Genomic DNA, 12,367 nt, shown 5'->3' with positions numbered 1-12,367 from the left:
ACAAATCGCCTGGGAGACCTTTAACCATAGACAGGCCCCTACCGCTCCGCATAAGATTCTTTTCTTTTAAAGATTTATTTATTATTTTATTTATTTATTTATCTTTGGCTGCATTGGGTCTTCGTTGCTGTGCAGGCTTTCTCTAATTGCAGCAAGCGGGGGCTACTCTCCGTTGTGGTGCACAGGCTTCTCAGTGCGGTGGCTTCTCTTGTTGTGGAGCACAGGCTCTAGGCACATGGGCTTCAGTAGTTGCAGCACATGGGCTCAGTAGTTGTGGCTCGTGAGCTCTAGAGCGCAGGCACAGTAGTTGCGGCACAGGGGCTTAGCTGCTCCGTGGCATGTGTGATCTTCTCGGACCAGGGCTCAAACCCATGTCCCCTGCATTGGCAGGTGGATTCCTAACCACTGTGCCAGCAGGGAAATCCCCCATAAGATTGTGATGGAGGAGTTCTTGGGCAGGCTGGAGCATCAGGATTTTAAAAACAGCCCGGACCCTCAATAGGGATTTATTGACTGGATGTTGAATGAAGATGAGTCTAGAGCTCGCTGAGCTCCCTCCCACCTAGAACCTTGGCACTCCAAATACTGACTGGACTCAGGCCCCGCCCCCCCCGGAGGTCCTGTCCTCCATGTCATCCTCTGGGAACTGAGGACCTGTGCCTCCCAGTGGCACAGAACCACTTTCTGCTTCATGGTGGAAGTCTGGGGATGTGTGGTGGCCACTCCCTCCCAAACTAGGAGCTCTTGGAGAGCAAGGGGAGACCACTGGACACACATGTGTCCCCCCCTTGGTTGGCGTGGGGCATAGGGACACAACACAGGTATCCAGGACCTGCTGGTGTAGCCAGTGCTCAGGAGGGCGGGGAGGGGAGAGGAGGCTGGGGCTGAGCAGGGGTTCGTGTCTAGACCAGCACTTGGGGTCAGCAGGAGATCGGACTGCTGGTGGTGCTGAGGGAAGCAGCCCCCTGAGCCGCCGTGGGGCTTCGGGTTTGACCTTCAAGTTCTGGGCTTGGTTGAAATGGGGTGGAGTGGGGGTGCTCCTTGGGTGCACAAATTGCAGTCAGCCGGGCACCCCCCCCACCTTCGCCCACCCGGAGTCTGTGAGGCTGAGGGCTGAGTTGCGGATGCAGGCCCCAGCCAAGGGGTGCAGCCGCCATTAGCTGGGGTGGGGGTGGAGAAGGGGACTCTGGGTTTCGTTTGGCTGGGAGCTGGGAGGGAAGCAGGTGGCAAAGCCCGAGTGAGTAACCGCCTCCCCGGAGCAGCAGATCTTGCCGCCTCAGGAAGTCCCACAGACACGCTGCACCCCCTCCCCCCGCCCACGCCGGGACCTTCTCCCTGCACGTGCCCTGCCCACCCCCCGCTCCACCGCAGCGCGAGTGCCCCAGCACCCTTGACCCCGCCGCGGACGCCCACCCCGGCAACCTCTCCTGCGGGCCCTCCCTTCATCCCTTGCGCCACGGCATCCTCAGCCCCTCCATCCCCACGGCCCGCAGACCCTCCAGAATCCGAGGAAAGCGCCCCCTGCGCTCGGCTCCAGCTCCCTGGGTCTCTGGAGGGGCTGCCCCCACGGGGGGCGTGGCCCCGGCTGTTTGCGGAGCTTGGGGCGGCGTTGCCCTCTGCTGGGCAGACCGGGAATTGCTTCACCTCCGTCTCCGCGTCCTTTCACTGCCTCCTGGGCCACCTGTTTTCGGACCTTCCTTAACTTCTTTGACCTGACCCTTTCCTTGACCCGACCCTTGCAGGACTCCGACTGTGTATATGTCGGTCCTGGTTCCAGCTCTGTTACAGGCTGTCTGCGGCAGAGTCGCGGCCTCCCTGAGGCTTGTCTTCCTTCCCTGTGCAGTAGCGGTCGTGAAGTTCAATTGCAGGACAGTTAAAGACACTTCGTAAACTGAAAGGGAGCATCTGAGGATGAGGTGTGGTTGTTGGTAAAGCTAAGGGCTCTCTCCTGCCTTCTGGAAGGAGAGGCTAAGTTCATCCCTTGTGATCACCACATTTTGATGCAGTGCTTTTCAGTCTTTAAAAACAAAACAAAACACATATATATACACATATATACACACATATATACACACACACACAGTCACATTTGCATTAAACATTTATTATATGTATATATAATAAGTATATATATTGCATATGTGGCCATGCTCTGCATGCTCCTTTATGTCCTGTCTTTTTTTCCCCAAGTGCACAAGTCATCGTAAAAGCTGGCTTCTGGAGTCAGACAAACCCGGATTCAAGTCCTTGCTCTGTGACTTTATATTTCCGTCCTTGAGCAAACCACGTAACATTTACTTTCCTCAGCCTCAGTTTCCTCCTATGCAAAATGGTGATGTGAGGAGTACCCACTTCACAGGCTTGCAGTAAAGCCCTGGGCATAGCCAGCTCGGAACCTGTTAGCCGGTGTTATTGTGCCGCCTGTGTTTTGCACAGTACTCTTCTCCAGCCCCCTGATTCTCGGCGCTCTGATGGTGTTCTCCCTTCTACATGTGCCATAATGGTAAGAAAAAGGGAGAATTCTGCATCTCTGAGCCTGCCCCACCCCAATACCGCTCTTGGCCACGTGGGTCTCATTATTCCTCCAGCCTAAGCAGAAATTCCCCTTCTAGGGCCCTCCAACTCATCCTCAGCCTCCTTAGCTTTTTCTCCAGAAAAGTTCTCCGCCCTCCCTCACTTCCCTGGGGTCCCTGCTACCTTGTTGCCTCCTCAGAGCAGCCTCTCTGACTGTTCCTTCATCATTAAGCAGCCTCCGGCATTCTCTAGCTACTTTCCTGCTCTGTTTTTCTTCATAGCACTTTCTCATGCGAGATCCTAGTTCCCCCACTAGGGATGGAAACCATGACCCCTGCAGTGGAAGCTCGGAGTCTTAACCACTGGATCGACAGGGAAGTCCTATATATGTTTTTAAAATTTACTTTATTCAACTATAGTTGGTTTACAATGTTGTGTTAATTTCTGCTGTACAGCACAGTAATTCAGTTATACATATACATACATTCTTCTTCATATTCTTTTCCGTTATGATTTATCACAGAATATTGAATATTGCGACCTGTGTTATACAGTAGGACCTTGTTGTTTATCCATTCTCTATATAATAGTTTGCATCTGTTAATCCCAAACTCCCAATCCATCCCTCCCCAACCCTTGGGAACCATAAGCCTGTTCTCTGTGTCTGTGAATCTGTTTTGTAGATAAGTTCATTTGTGTCATATTTAGATTCCACATATAAGTGATATCATATGGTATTTCTTTCTCTTTCTAACTTACTTTACTTAGTATGATAATCTCTGAGTCCATCCATGTTGCAGCAAATGGCATTATTTCATTCTTTTTTATGGCTGACTAGCAATCCACTGTATGTATGTACCACATCTCCTTTATCCATTCATCTGTTGATGGACATTTAGGTTATTTCGATACCTTGGCTATTGTAGATAGTGCTGCTATGAACATAGGGGTGCATGTATCTTTTTGAGTTATAGTTTTGTCTGGATATACACCCACGAGTGGGATTGCTGGATCGTATGGCAACTCTATTTTTAGTTTTTTGAGGAACCTCCATACTGTTTTTCATAGTCACTGTACTAACCTACATTCCCACCAACAGTGTAGGAGGGTTGCCTTTTCTCCACACCCTCTCTGGCATTTGTTATTTGTAGACCTTTTAATGATGGCCATTCTGACTGGTGTGAGGTAGTACCTCATTGTAATTTTGATTTGCATTTCTCTAATAATTAGCGATGTTGAGCATCTTTTCATGTGCCTGTTGGCCATCTATATGTCTTCTTTGAAGAAATGTCTATTAAGGTTTTCTGCCCATTTTTCGATTGTGTTGTTTGCTTTTTTGTTATTGAGTTGTATGTGCTGTTTGTATACTTTGGAAATTAACCCCTTGTTGGTTGCATCACTTGCAAATTTTTCTCCCATTCTGTAGGCTGTCTTTTTGTTTTGTTTATGGTTTCCTTTGCTGTACAAAAGCTTCTAAGTTTGCATATTTTTTTATCTATATCTCCCCACCCAATGTATCTCCCTGGAAGGTAAGGACATTTTGAGCTTTTTCTCCACCTCTGTGTCTCCGAGGAGACTTCCTGGCACATAGTAGGCCCTGTACAGATTTTTGTGCGAATATGAATATATCTACCACTTGCCTTTCCTCCTTCAAAGAGGCAGCAGCCCAGTAGAAGCCACTTCTGTCCAGTAGAGGGCACCACCACACAGCATTTTGGGGTCTTCAGGGGCTGGCGTTAGGATGGAGATATTTATAAAGCCCACAGGCCTCTCTCCTCCCACTCTGTGGGCGCTCAGTCCTGCTGGGCGCGGAAGCAGGAGGGCCCCCTGTGCTAATCTGCCCTGGCAGCAGGGAGCTGGCACGCGCTGGCCGCCTCGTCCGGCGTGCTCCGGTGCCCGAGGTCGGAATACCCTGACTGCTGTCCTGGACACACCCCTCAGCAGCTGAGGCTTCTGGACAGGTCACACCCTGTCCCAAGCTCTGCAAAATGAGGGCAATGACAGGAGTTGCACGGCTGGCTCCCGGGTTTGCTGTGAAGCCCAGACAGGAATGTGTGTGAAATGCTTTGTGAATGTAAACACCTGGGGAATATAATTTACACATGCCTTTATTGGTAGTGGCAGTAGATTAGCAACAAAAGAGGAGAGATTAGAGGGCACTTACAAGGCTAAGTGAAGGTGGGTTTATGACAGGGATTAAAATAGTGAAGGAGAAAGAAGTTAAAAATAACAACTCCCTTTCACCAAGAGCTTATTAGGAGCCAAGGCTGAGGAAAGTGATCTCCAAACATTGTCTAATTATAGCCAACACTTAGATGGGGCTGCCCCGAGCCAGGCACTAAATGCTTTATGCATAGAAACGCATGCGACCCTTACAATTCAGGGAGCCGGGTGGTGTCACGTCTCCATTCTACACAAGGGAAGGAGGCATGGAGACCTTAAATAAGCTGCCCAAGGCCACAAAGATAGGGTAAGATTCAAACGTGAACAATCTGCCTCCTGACAGAAAGGGTTCCTGAGCCCTCATGGTCACAAACACACGGAAAAGGAGATATGATTGTTCCACTTCCCATGCGGGAAACTGAGGCTCTGCAAGCTGACCAAGCCAGCCCAAAGCTATGATGCAAATATGTGTATTTGAACTCTGCTTAACCTCCAAGGGATAACTCCCAGTCCCCACCGGAGTCAGCAAAGGGGCTGGGGGATGGATACAGGTACCTGTTAGAGGGGCCAGCAGCAAATACCCCTGGCTTTTCCTCTGAGCAGCAGGGGAGGGTGAGAGAACAGAGGCCCTGCAGGGCTCAGGGTGGAGGAGAGGCTGCTTGGTGGCCTCACGTCTGTGGGAGGAAGGAGGCTGGCTGGGTCATCTTCTGGGCCAGGTTGGGAGGGAGGAAGTGAAAGTGTTGGGAGCCACCAGGCTGTCCCCAGCGATTCCACCCAGGCCTGTGAGCTCCTGCCACACACCCACACGTGGAACAGGGGCTTTGAGGGGCTGGCCTGACCGTGGGAGGTGGCAGCAGCCCCATCCCTTGACACAAGTGCCCCCAGCCCAGCCCCTGGCTGCCAGCCTGTTACATAAGCTGCTCTGTACCCTGGGGCTGGAAATAGCCATGGCAGGGCCGGGCTAGGCTAGGGGCATGATGAATGGTCTTCAGGCACATCAGCTGACCTCTCCTGAAGTGACCTGAGGGCCTGCCGGCAGCTCAGGTTACCCAGCCCTCCCTGGGAGGAGGCCCTGCCTGTCTTCTGTGACTCTGTGTCTGGACATTTATGGTGCGAGCGCCTGAGGGATTGTCCCACTCTCAAGCCTGAGTGGCTGAGGCAGCTCACAGCTACACCGCGCCCACTGCGGCCACCCTGGGGGCTGGGAGCCAGAGCCTCGCCCAGACAAAATGTTTTGGAATCTCTGCAGCCAGCACCAGGGAGGGCTGGGATCTCTGCTCCTCGGGGTCCCAAGAGGAGAACAAGAGGAGCCAGAGACATTGGGGGTGGGAAGCGGGCTGCTGGAGGCTGCAGGCTCCCTTATTCCAGGGCTGTACTCCACTCCCACCCCCACGCCTCTATGTCACAGCCCATTCTGTCTCCACGCTCATGGCCCCTGGACCCCAGGAGGTGCCCGCACACTCTGATGCCCACTGGAAAGGACACAGCCCTCCAGAGACAAGGCACATACACTCCTACTCCTGAGAGCACCTTGCACAGACTTTTGAAGACCACCCAGGGTGTGGGAGGGTGTTCTTCCAGTGTAGGGTGATCATGCGGTAAGAATTATAAATAGGGCTATTCCAATTCCATGCCTTTAAGATACCTACTCCTCAAAAAAACAAAAAACCCAAAAAAACCCTCTCCCGATAAATATAAAAATGCTTTAAATTACCTAACAGTTAAATCACCTAATTATTCTCCCCCAAATCTTTCAGCGGAATGCGCATTCCCAGGGAGTTAGAATCTCTTTACTCCATGACTCCAGAACCCTCTGACATGTAGGAACTCACCAACTGGAGAAGGGTGGGAAATTTTACAAAGGAGCAACTGCAGACTGGTGAGTTGCTTCACCTTCTCAATGACAGAGTCACTGCTCAGTGATCAGACACACACACACACACAGCCGCTCTCCTTGGTGCTCAGGTGTGGGGGCAGGACCCCCGCCCAAACTCCTATAGCAGCTCTCCCTGGAAGGGCCCATCTGTGCCAAGGCACTGCCCATGCTCTGCTACCCTCCTGTGTGTCTGTGGGTCCTGGATTGCTGAGCCCATGGCAGAGGCATAGGGGAGACAGGCCCAAAGTTTGCCAGAGAGCTAAGGGATACCCACCCCAATGCCAGGTAAACCTGTATAGGGAAGGGCTCCGCTTCCGCTTCCCTTGTTCTCCTGCCTGCCTCCCTGTCTCTCCAGGCCCTCCCCCGGGAGTTGTCACTGGTAACCAGAGCTGGATCATCTGGTGAGAGCCGGAGGAGCAGTGTTGCTTGGCAACCTGGAGAGCACACAAGATCCAGCTAATCTGGGCTGCTCTGTGAGGCCAGTCCCCTCACAGTCTCCAGGGCAGCTGCCTGCTGGCTAGCAGCAGACCCCCAGGGGAAGATGCTTAAAAACTTCTACCTATTTCCACTTCAGCAAACCCCAAGTTCTAGGCCAAGGTGTGGGCAGCGAGGGGCCTTTTTCTCTCCATTTTCCCTCCCCTCCCTTCCTGTCTCGCTCATTTTTGAGCCGCATCTTGCATCTTCCTTCACAGCACAGTGAAAAAGCTGCGGACCTCTCTGGGGGTCCTAGCTCTGTTGCGAGCCATGAAATTCGAGGCAAATCACTTCACCTCTCTGAACTTCAGATTCTAATACAGGAGGCAATAACTAGTGGTTCAATGCATAGACTTGAGGTCACACCAGCCTGGATACAAATCCACCCTCTGCTATTTCTTAGCTGTATGACATCAGGCATGTAATTTAGCCTCTTGGAGCCTCAGCTCCCTGGGTACTAAGTAGTACCTACCTGAGAAGGCTGTTGCGCGAAGGAAGAAGAGACAAAGCAAGGAAAGTGCGCAGCCCAGTGTCTGGCAGGTGGCCTCCATGCGTTTTTCCCACCTCTGGACTTTCCCACATACTGCTTCCTCTCCCTGGAACACTTGGCCCTTCCCCCCTACTCTGCACCTCATAAATATTCCTCAGTTGAAAACTTACTTCCTGAGGAAGGAGAAAAATTACTTCCTTTATCCACCACCCCACTTGTAAATTACAGCTCCACGTGAAATATCTCATTGGCATCCTGCAACTCGTTTTCTCTTTAGGGCGCTTTATTACTTATTTGCCAAATGGTTTAACAGCAGTCTCCCCCACTGGGCTGTAAGTAGGGGTGGAGACAAGGCCTGTGTCTGTTTTGTTCTTTCCTGTGTCCCCAGCGAGAGGGTTGGCCTAGATAGTCTCCAAAGTACGGTCCAGCTTTCTGTATCTCTGTATTTCTTATTTCTTCCTTCTCTTCGTTTCCAAGTTGATCTACATAATTCGTGCATCATTTTTTAGGTTCACTGAATCTCCAAGAAGCAGGGTCTAACTAGAAAGCGAGATCAAGAATTAAGGGCGCTTATCCTTAATTACACTCTATTCTCCATAGGAGTAGCTGGAGCAGATTTGGGATGGAAAGTCGTAAGCCAGTCCCCCTAAGGAATTTGGGACCCCTCTCCTTCCTCAGCCCAGATGCTCCCCATCCTGGCAAAGAGGTCTTGTTTGCAGACTTCAGATCCGAAAGAAGCGACAGCCCAGTGGCTGATTTGCATACGATCGTGCCATTGGTCGGAAGGGCGGCACGGTAGCCAATGGTTTGCAGCGGTGTTTACCCAGCTGCGGCTCCACGCCGCCGGGTGATGTAATGGAATCCTGGCTGGACCCCGCGCGGACTCCCTCGGGTCCGCCTCGTGACGTAGCGGCTTCCCCGGGCCCCACCCGGCCCAGCCCGGCCTGGCGCGGGGATGCGCGGCCGCCCCCGGGAACGCGACGTGGGGCACTGCCGAAGCCACAGCGCTACAGCGGGGCCCGGCCCTGTTCCTTCCGGCCTAGCGTTCCGGTCTCGGCTCCTCGGGGAGGGCGCGTCGGGCCAGACCTGGTCTCTGGCGACGTGGAGAGAAATCTGGAAGCCTACAGCAGAGGATTACCAAACTCGACTCCTCTGGGAGTGGATTACCGTCCTCTCACTTCGTAAATCACACAGTTCTGTAACGTTTTGCATTTGTTTACAACGAGCGTGTTTGATTTTGTAATTCAAAAATAAATTACAGAGGATTTCTGTTTGTTTTTAATAAAGAGTCTGGCTTGGATTTAGGAGAAATCTTGGCATTAATTCCAGCTCTGTCATTTCCAACCTGGTGACTTTGGCCACTTTTTCATGTTGGCCCTGATGGTCTTCCATGGCAACTAAGGAAGAGCAAATGTGGAGGCACTTTTAAAAGCACCCAGCAGGGCCCCTCCTGGTCCTTATGTAATTCAGATCATGTACTCCCATCCGGGTTTTGTTTGTAGAAGGCCATGATCCTTGGGACAGCCCCTGGAAGGCCCTGTCTTTGTGCCCCCATTTTTGTTTTGTTTTGTTTTGCTCTTTAATTTCTCCTAAACCTGGGGAGTGGTGGGAGGACCCCAACCGGGTACTTTTTCATCCTCAGGATGAGGAAGGGAACCACGAAGGGAATCCCCTTCACAGCCCCTCTCATCACTGAGGGCTGGGGCCTGGGGCCTGGTCAGGGGAGCCCCTTCAGGGCTCAAATGGGCTGGGGAACCCCCTTGACATCCTTTTACCTCCGCCCACAGTGGGCCAGGGTGGAGGTGAGCTGGAATGGTTTCTCCCTGACTGGGTGGAGTTGGGTCATGGGTTTTTGCTACTTTGAAATGGAAGGGCATATTGGCGACACCGCTAAGGGTCTGGCTGATTGTCTTGGGTCCTGGGGCTTTGCACTCCCAGGATCTCAACCCTGCCCCCCCCAGCCCCTCCCCCCCATACCTGTGAACTTTGAGGTTAGCCTTTCTCCCCCATGGGATACCCTCTCTTCTCTCTGCCTTTCCTGGTCCCGTCTCTCCCTTCACACTGTGCTCACGTTCCCTTCTTCCAGGGAGGCCTCTTGTGTCCCGCCTCCCCATCAGACTAGGATCCAGCTTTCTGTGGCAAGATCTTGTCCCCTCTGTTAGGAATTTCCCAGAATGTGGGATAGCACTGGATGAAGTGTCTGTTTACCCCTCTAGTCCTAGCTCCTGAGCCGTGCGAAGAGTTGACCTTCTCTTCCCTCAGTTTTCCCATCTGCCCTGTGGGCTCTGTGGTAGTTCCTGGAATTTGTGTAGAAAGAGGAGAAGCTAAGTTATGAAGGAACAAGATGGTGCATACAAATTAGAGCACTGGTCTGGGAGTCAGAAGACCGGGGCTGTGGTCCTTGCTTGGCCACTGACTAACTGGGTCAAGGAGACAATAAGAGGATTGAAATTACTGGACATCTTTCATGACATAATGAGGTAATATTGTCCTTATCTGTGCAGCTCCTCCTCAAACCCCCGGATAAACATACCAGCTGGGTGAAGCCAGGGTGAGTACTTTGCATGTGCAGCTTCAAGGCAAAGTCTCCAGCCCTGCTTTCCCCCGTGTCCTCCTGTGTGGAAATGGCAGGTCTGCTACTATATGCCAGACTCCTTACTGCATTCTTGTATCTACAAAGATGCACTCTTCATGACGACTCTGTGAGATGGGTATGTTTTCATCCTTGTGTTTCAAATGAAGAAACTGAAGGCCAGAGAAGATAAATTCCCTGAAGTCACGTAGTTGGCAATAATTGTCACTAGTGTCAATGCCAGGCCTCTTGAGCCTGTGTTCCTTCCTCCATCTCAGCCTGCCAGCACAAGCCACACAGGTGTGTGTGTCTTAGCATTACGTATTTTAATATATTTTTTATTTCATTATAAAACAGGAGAGTATATAATAAAGCCAAGTTGAGCTAACGTATTTATAGAAGGGAGAGACCTCTGTGGGCTGGAAGCCTTCATGGAAAAACTGGTAACTGAGACTTTTTAAAAATTTTATCCTTCCTGTCCAAATAAATGTATTTCTCCTACACAAGCAAATATTTTTAAAATGTATTTCAAAAGTTAGATTTCTGGAAAAAGAAAAAGAGGAGGTGGGGGTAGTAGCTTCTTTAAAAAGCCCGTTTGGAAGGAACTTCTGGGGTAGGAAGGAGAGGAGGGTGGTGGGGGAAGGGAAAAGCCAGACTCATAGCCCACCTCACCCCTTGCCACCCACCCCTACCTTGCCATTTTTGAAGATTTGGTTTCTTTATCTCCATATCGGCCTAATATTTGAATCTGGGAAAGAAATGTAAAGGTTCTGAGAAGGTGATTTCGAGACAAACCAGAGATTCTTGGGACCGTTTTCAAGAACGAGAGAAAGGGGCTTCTGAGTTGCAGCAGTTTAGGACAGGTCCAGGAAAGGATTTCTGAGGGTGGGCAGGGGGTGGGGAGAGGAATGTGGCCCCTGGAATGAGGGCTGAGTGGGGGCGTGGGGCCTCTTTTGGAGAGTTTTGAATGCAGAAGAGATTCTTGGCTGCGTGGGGCCTGGCCTGGGTGCTGGAATTGATTAGCATGCTCATTATTTAAGGTGGCTCCAAAAATGAGTAGGGGCTGGTGGCTGGGGCGGTAGAGCACAGGACTGGTTCTGCCTGGTGGGTGTTCCCCAAGGGCCTTGCCTGCCTGGCAGCACAGGGGCAGACACTATAACCCCAACCCCAGCCAGCCAGCCCCCAGCCCCACTGCACTGGCCTTGGCCTGGCTTCCCTGCACCAGCCCCTCTTAAGTGGGCTGCTGTTGGAGGAGAAGAATTTATTTGCTCCATACAGATATAGTTCTCCCATTTCCAAAGAGTGTTCCAGTCCGCCAGGACAGAGAAACCTTCCAAGCACTCTCACCCCAAGGCAGGTTCTTACTGGGGAGAAAACTATGGTCCAAAGAAAGTGGGCCACGCAGGGCTTCCCGGCCACCGTGGTGTGCCTGTGTGTATTTCTTGCATTAAGCACTCCTGTGGATTGGGGGAGTCAGGTTCCTAGAGGAAAGCAAGGAGGAGCAGCTATGAGTGCCTATTGTGTACAAGGCACCTCCACAGTTGTTCAGGTCTCCTGATTCCTGATAACTGGAAAAGGTGGATGATAATAACCATCCTTATTTTATTTCTTTGTGTATTTATGTATTTATTGGCTGTGCTGTGCAGCATGTGGGACCTTAGTTCCCCCACCAGGGATTGAACTTGCACCCCCTGCAGTGGCATCGCAGAGTCTTAACCACTGGACTGCCAGGGAAGTCCATCATCCTCATTTTATAGGACAGAAAACTGAGGCTCAGAGAGGTGAAGTGACTTGCCCTAGGTCACACAGCAGTATGGGAGCAGCTGCCTCTGGGACTGCTTCTCTCCAGGAGAAATTTCACCTTCCCAGGAAGTCTTCCTCTGTGAACACTGCTGGCTGGGCTCCTTGCCCTGGTGGTGGCATGCATGCCAAGTGATGCTGGTGGGGGTGTCCAGGGTTCAGAGGGCCTGGGTCCTGTTCTCTCAAAGCAGCCTCACTGCTGTGTGACTCTGGGCTGCTGCGGAGCCTCTCTGGGCCTCACTTTTTCCACCTCTTCCTCGGGGAAGCCCCGGGTAAATTTATTTATAAACCAGCTCCAGGTTTGCTGCCTCGGAAGGTGTTAGCAAGGCCACAGACGCCTCACCTGAAAAACACCTCCCCTACCCCGGCCACAGCCGGGCGGATTATGTAACAGGGTGTGCGGCGAGGGTTGGGGACGGGGGCCCGCGGGGCGGGGCGCTCGCGGCTATTCCGGGCGCCGCTATTTTTAGCCCCATTG

The sequence above is a fragment of the Hippopotamus amphibius genome, chromosome 12 (assembly GCF_030028045.1).
Source record: "Hippopotamus amphibius kiboko isolate mHipAmp2 chromosome 12, mHipAmp2.hap2, whole genome shotgun sequence".
Taxonomy (NCBI): Eukaryota; Metazoa; Chordata; class Mammalia; order Artiodactyla; family Hippopotamidae; genus Hippopotamus; species Hippopotamus amphibius.
The sequence above is the reverse complement of the archived record's forward strand: the minus strand, read 5'-3'. Positions refer to the sequence as shown.